This window comes from Zingiber officinale, chromosome 5B (assembly GCF_018446385.1).
Source record: "Zingiber officinale cultivar Zhangliang chromosome 5B, Zo_v1.1, whole genome shotgun sequence".
Lineage (NCBI taxonomy): Eukaryota > Viridiplantae > Streptophyta > Magnoliopsida > Zingiberales > Zingiberaceae > Zingiber > Zingiber officinale.
In genome coordinates, this window is record NC_055995.1 from 18,227,983 (window position 1) to 18,234,976 (window position 6,994).

General features: G+C 39.3%; 1 long non-coding RNA gene across 5 annotated transcripts; it reads right to left on the bottom strand.

Annotated features, from left to right (window-relative positions):
• Positions 1 to 1,281: 1,281 nt before the first annotated feature.
• Positions 1,282 to 4,533, bottom strand: LOC121984183. 5 transcript variants are annotated; one of them, XR_006112809.1, is made up of 4 exons: positions 4,005 to 4,533; positions 3,812 to 3,911; positions 3,376 to 3,437; positions 1,282 to 1,615 (listed from the first exon to the last, which is right to left on the bottom strand). It is a non-coding gene; the product is annotated as an uncharacterized LOC121984183 (long non-coding RNA). The 5 variants fall into 5 exon arrangements; XR_006112808.1 differs by having other exon boundaries at positions 1,282 to 1,618; XR_006112807.1 differs by having other exon boundaries at positions 1,282 to 1,622.
• Positions 4,534 to 6,994: the final 2,461 nt, after the last annotated feature.

Sequence of the window (6,994 nt, forward strand, 5' to 3'; positions counted from 1 at the left end):
GTTTTTATTGCATTATCTAAATTAAATCAAATAACATTATATTATATTTTATTCTATACAACTTAGTTATGTGATTATCTAATAATCACAACCAAAATTATGTGATTATCTGGTAATCACATAATTAAAGTTATGCATGATAACCTTGAACTAAACGCATCATAAAGCCTAAACCCTAAATCCTAAACCCTAAGCTTTAAAAAAAAATACACTGGGTATACATGAGTGTGCAGCATAAGGTGAATAACATATCAAAGTTTTATATAGAGAGAGATTTGATACCCTATACATCCATGGTGCATACCCACCATTGGCTAGTGAGTGTAATTTTGGATGCCCTAACCATTTTTTGGTGCCCCGTGCACTCAGGCCCGTACATACCCAAATTTTTTTATGCTTAATACTAAATCCAACACTTAAATTTATGGATGATATATTTTAATAAATTTTAAAAGTGGGATAATCTTTTAACTATATGAATAATTAGAAATATTATTATTTTTATTTATGCCTCATTTTTATCTAATAAATAATATAAAAAATAATTATTAGAGGCAAGTTTCATTCTTCATTTTTTTTCACCATTTTATATGAAAATTTATCAAAAAAAATAGATGGAATTGATTTTTTTCTTTAAAGATAAATAAAAACATTCAATTGCTTCTCTCTTTTCTATGGAAACTTATATAAAAAATGAAATTGAATTTCTTTATACTTTTATTTTCTTTATACTTTTATTTTCTTTATAATTAAATAAAAAAATAAAACCCATTTTCGGTCTCCTATACACAAAATTGGTCGGTCAGAGTGGTCGTGCCAGACCGGACCCCAACAACCTCAAGCGTTGCAAATAACCAGAAACAGCAATAGCGTCTTCATTCTTTAGACATGAGTTTCTTTCAATGCTCTGTTTACTTCTACGTGCAAATTGAGAAAGGAAAATCTTTATGGAAAAAAATCCTTTCAAATGAAGGAAAAGAAATGAAATGAAAGAAGAGGGAAGAGAAGGGAATCCTTCGGGACAAGAACTAAGGAATAGAGGGAAAGGAGATAAAAGAGCGTTGCAGGCCCCTTACGCGAGGGGGTCGCATAGTGCCGCTAAGTGAGGCATCTACGTAGTGTCGACGGCGATAAGGAGGAGGCCAACAGTGTCACGCCCTAGAGAAGTCCCTATCCGATAAACGGACAACATCTTCTCTGTAACTGTGACAATATGAAGCATATATACATTGTCACAAGACGACTCACAAGTAATAATCAACAGCCCACACTGTTGGAACATACACAATCACGCAGTTATATACATAGCTCATTCGGTTGGAATAAAATAATTACAACCACGCAGTTTTATAATAAACAACTCACACAGTTGTACTAAAAACACAACGGAAAATGAAAGGAAAGCCCATAAACCAAAAAAATACAATGTGTGCCGGCACGGCTTAAACACAACAAAATACTAAAAACGGTAAAGAAGTCACATGGCTAAACACCAATATAACGCCAATACCGTAAAGAAAACATTTAAGGAAACAAGAACAAAGTAAAGATTGTCTTCGGATGTGACGTGGGACCGGCAGATAGAATACTCTAAGTGACTCCACATAATCACTACCTGCTACCTTAGAAAACAGACAACACAGAAATGCGGTGATGACTGCTGGTCACTCAACAAGTAATAGATAAGATAGTGCATGGTCTATATTAAAAACATGAAAATCAAAGTATACAGTCTCAGTAGGGAAATAAGAGCATGATCATACTGACATAATCAATGTATATAAACATAACTAACATAATGAATACACATACCCAATCAGGATCTAACACATAAGATCATGATCACCCATAGTATAATAAACATGCATATCAAATCTAGATCTAACACATAAGGCCAAGATCGAAAATGATATAATAAATGCACATACCCGAACCGGTCGAATACACATAGTGTAATAAACAGTAAACCACTAGAGATCATCAACAAACCTGCTCGTAATACCTGAGCAATATAACCGACAGCATATACATGTATAATAAATGACATGTATGCAGCATGGCAACCATATGCAACAATCGTAGCTCAAACAAGTACAATATATCATAATCACATGTAGCTAGTATCTACTAGACATGTATGCAAATATATCTCTACAAGATGCACCGTGTATCATATGCAAATGCATATGCATGCCACATGATTATCCCATCACCTCTCCAGACACCACGACCCCTGTATGGCCGAGAGACTTGGGTCCGTGACAACTGTACTACCCTCCAGATACCACAATAGAGTGGTCGAGGCGGACAGTTCGCTAAGTAGCTATCTAGCTACAAAGCATCAGGGTCCCTGATTACTCACATCTCTAGCCCCCTGACTACTATACCCTCCAAATACCACTACTCATGAGTGGCCGAGGCTAACAGAGTATAACACTAAGCGGTCAAGTGAGCACGACAGGACTAGCTCCACTCTTAGATACCACTCTCCCACAGTGGTCGAATAGACAACTAACATAACTGACAACTAGCTCAATTGAAATGGAGCAATAGTCGAAGGACCAGCCCATACCACATGAGAGCAATGGTCATCAGCATGTATATGTATATATGACTGTCAACTAGCTCATACTACAAGGGAGCAATGGTCATCAGCATGCATTGCAAAGGATGAGCATGATGTAATAATCATGATACAGACACGGTCATCATTAATATAATACCTCAATCCACCATAAATACCTCCAATATAATGATCCATCTAACACCTATATCTATAGGTATGGGTAGATCTAACTGGTGTCTACTAAACAATAAATTTAATAAATAGCACACCAGACACGTATACACCACACACGTACGCACCCTATAATGTAGGTATAATCAACACAATACCTCCAATATTACACCGGACACATAAGATCATCAATCTAGATAGTATTCACATGATTCTTCCAATAATACATGGCAGACACGTGTACGCACAACATAGATACAATCATCATGGTTCCTCCAATAACAAACACCGGGCATATGTACACATACAACATGCAAATGGACAATCAACCAGGTGACTCCTACAACACTTACCAATCATGTGTACACTCAACGTCAAATGCGAAATCGTCATGTTAACTCAATCAACAAGATCTCTCCTACAATATACACTCTATATGTGTACAACACAATAGAGTCTAGATATTCAAAAGTCAATATTATATGTGATATAAATAGATCATCTCAAAGGTTAAGCATAAGTATCAAGCGGGATAATAGCAAACGTACAGATTTAAGGTAAAGCAACATAATCCATCAATAAAAAATAACCATGCACTAAGTTCAAAGAATTAAAGAGGCCAAGGAAAAAATACCCACCGTTTATGTAGATCGTACTAATATAACTCTCATATCAAAATGTCCTCCTCAAAATAAGAATCCTGCATCAATGTATTTTACTTAACTAAATCTGTATGAATTAGATAGCTAAATAAAGTCCCCAAGACTAATTAGGGAAAGCCCTAATCAATGATCATTTAATTAATTCTAATTAACGATTAACTTCAATTAATTCCTTTTTCCTTCACATAATAATATTAACCATCTGTTAATTAATCTAATGATTCAATCAAATCCATCATTAATCAGATGGTGCATCTATTCTTAATCCACAAACAACTTCCTTTACATACTCCAATTATCCAATAAAGGTATGACTAATAATTCAACAATCATCCAATCGTTTAATCCACATCTTAATTGATTTCTTAATCTAATATAATACATAATGTAACTAATCCATAGTACAACTTACCCAAATTGGATTGCTCCTTCATCGACTCAGGTAGAAGAGGTTCACTGTCAGAACAGGATGGTCGGAATTGTGGTTCTCCAGCGAACAATGCTGGCTGAAACTACAAGGACCAACCAAAAATCAAATATCTACATCCCAATACAGAAAATGGAAAACAGATCATTGCTAATCCAATTCTAAATATTGCCTTTACCTCATTCTAATACCAGCAGACTCCTCTCCATTACTAAGTCTTCCGGCCACCTAGTAATTGGGCAAAGAAGAGGGCAAGGTAGTGTTAATCCAAGCTACGGTAGCGATATAGCTCCATGAGGTGACGACGGAATCGATCTGTGTCCGCTACCGCTTGAGACTGCGTACATCGATATCATCTGGCGATGGCGTCAGCAAGAGAGGCGCCGAGAGAAGGGCACGGCGGTGGATCAACGGCTAGGGCTCAGCTCAATGAGGCCTGTGGGTAGCCGACGCATCGACCGACTCTTGGCCAGGATCGTCGTCCAAGGAGGCGAGGTTCAGCGTCAAGCAATCAGAAGATCGAGGGCTCCTTGCTTGATTTCCGACAAGCTTCGAGTGTCTGCAACCAAGAGGGGATAAATGACGGCCGGATCAGCGCTCGGTGGTCGGCGTCGGTGATGAGATGATCGTTGACTCGATTCGATCGAGATAGAAGAGAAAAGAGTGGTGGTGAGAAGAGGAGAAGGGGAAAATCGGGAGAAGAGGAGAAAAATAGGAAATTAAACTTAGGTTTAGGTTTATAAACATAGTTTAATTAATTTAATCAACTCCCACTTAAATTGTGTATTATAAACAGACTTTCTCTTCGCCCAATAGCTCTATTCCCTTAAATGTGTCATATAGACTTTGTTTAAATCCAAAAAAATTTCTAAAAATTCTTTAAAAAATCTAATAAGATAATATTTTCTTAAATAACCTTATTATTTAATTATTATTTAGGTGTCATATTTTATAAGAAGTGTCTCCTCAAGCGCAACTACTAGCTCTCTTTCTTCTTTCTCCATCGATAGTTGTCACCTTCTTCCATTGCCCTGCTTGTCGGCCTCCTTCTGGTCACTGATAACAAGTATTTTGACGTATTATTTTGGCTCTTGTATTTGTCACTTTTATCCTCTCGTATATTTAATTCCGTATTTATATCATATTTTCGGGTAGGAATCTATTTTTGGCTTAATCATAAATTTTCCTAAATTTTGGTATTATTTCATGATTTTGTAGGGAACTAAAGAAGAGGCATGGACATGAGTTGAGCCAAACTGATTAGTTCAAAGCTATAGATTCAAAGCCGGTTCAATTTAAGAATATTTGGTTCAAGTCAAATAGAGAGTTGGGTTCATCTAACTCAATCAAGAAAGAGATCGTCTTCTAATGATTTCAACCTTAGACTCAATTCAATCCAATAGCCCACTTCTCAAGCCCAATCTTGAAGCTCAATTTCATAGTTCAATTTTAATCTCTCTTATCAAATTCGGATCCAAACTTCTCATTCCACCCAAAATCCAAAACCCATTAAGAAACCCTTTCATTCCCCTCACCTCTTCTCATGCATGAACACGCCCCGAGACCTACGAGCTTCTCCCCGACACACACATGCGACACCGCCACTTCTTCTTCCTCCTTCACCAACGGCTGGTGGCCACCTCCGATTGTTCATCACCGCCACCCGAATACCATCTCCTTCCCTCTTCTATTTACGGAGTCGCCAAGGAGCTTTGCCTCTACAACTCAGCTCTCTCAATGCCGCCTCTCATCCAGGAATCCCAGCCACTGTTGGAGCTTTTCCTCGCTTCGGGTTAGAAGGAGAGGGTTCATCTTTCCACTGTCGGCCATCATCTGTCAGAAGCTTCTCCAACCATCCCCATTTCCTCTTCATCGGTAGCATTTCCTCTTCATCAGATTTCAGCAGTAGCCCTCTTTAGCATGGTTGTTTTTTTTGAATTGATTGTTGATGTCTATTTAGCATTGATAAATGCTTGTAATTGATGATTTTCCATGTTCACTTTGCACGCATTTGGTTCAATTCAATTTATGCCTTTGATGTGTTCGATGAAATACCCCAAACACCTTTGACAATTTTATTAATGCATTTCAGTTCCTTAGTTTCTTTCAATGCTTTGGATAGTTAAATGTTAGTGATAGTTGTCCTTCGATTGAATGTAATTAGGATAGATGAGCTTAGGTTTCGGTACATGTTCTAGGTTTTTTCAATGCTTTAGGGTTCATTAAATGCTTTACTTTATTTTACTTCAAGTTGCCTTTTATTTTCTGCAGTTGTAGTTGTTGGACCGATGCGGCCGGGTAGAAGGGGGGGTTGAATAGCCCTGAAAAATCAAACACAACCCTTTCTCGTACGATTAAGCTAACACATAAAAAATAGATTAAACAGAAAATAAGGCATAAAAACGAGGCACCAAATTTGACTTGGTTACAACCGGGGAGGTTGTTAATCCAAGGATGAAGATCGCACTAAGAGCTCCTTCAGGCGGAGAAGCCTCGTTTACAGCAGTGTAAGCACAGAAAGACAGAAGCTAATCTAAACAGTGGAAGCACACAAGTGTTGTTTACAATTTCTGAACTGATGAAAAAGCTTCTGGACCAAGGCTATATTTATAGCCTTGGTCGGGGCGCCTGGAAAGGTTCCGGGCGCCCTGGGGGGGATAAAATTTATCCCCCAACGTTCAGATCGAGAAAATTCTCGATCTGGTCAACAATCTTATTCGGCGCCGGAAGGTTCCGGCGCCGGAGGTCCGGCGCCTCGGTTCAGCGCCCGGACCGAAAGTCAACACGATTGACTTTTCATCCGGACCGCTTCTCGGTTGAGCCCCGCCGTCCGGTTCTTCCGCTCGGATCCGCTCGTTTGGGTGATCTCGGCCTTAAAAGGGCTCACCCAACCCAACTTCCGGTCTTCTCGGCGTGCTTCCTCGGCTTCTCGTCCCTCGGAATTGCTGCGTGTTTCCTTCTCGCCGCAGTCTTCGTCCCTCGGTCGTCGACCTTCTCGCTAGCGTCTCTTGCTCCCGAGCAATCTTCCGCTCCGGCTTTGTCCCTCGAAACCACCACGCGCTTCCTTCCCGCCGGGTGTACTCTTCCGCAGCTCTCTCGGACGCACAGCGTACCGTCCTTCTCGCTAGCTGCGTCTTCCACTCGAGTACCTGTGTTCCTAAGCTCCTG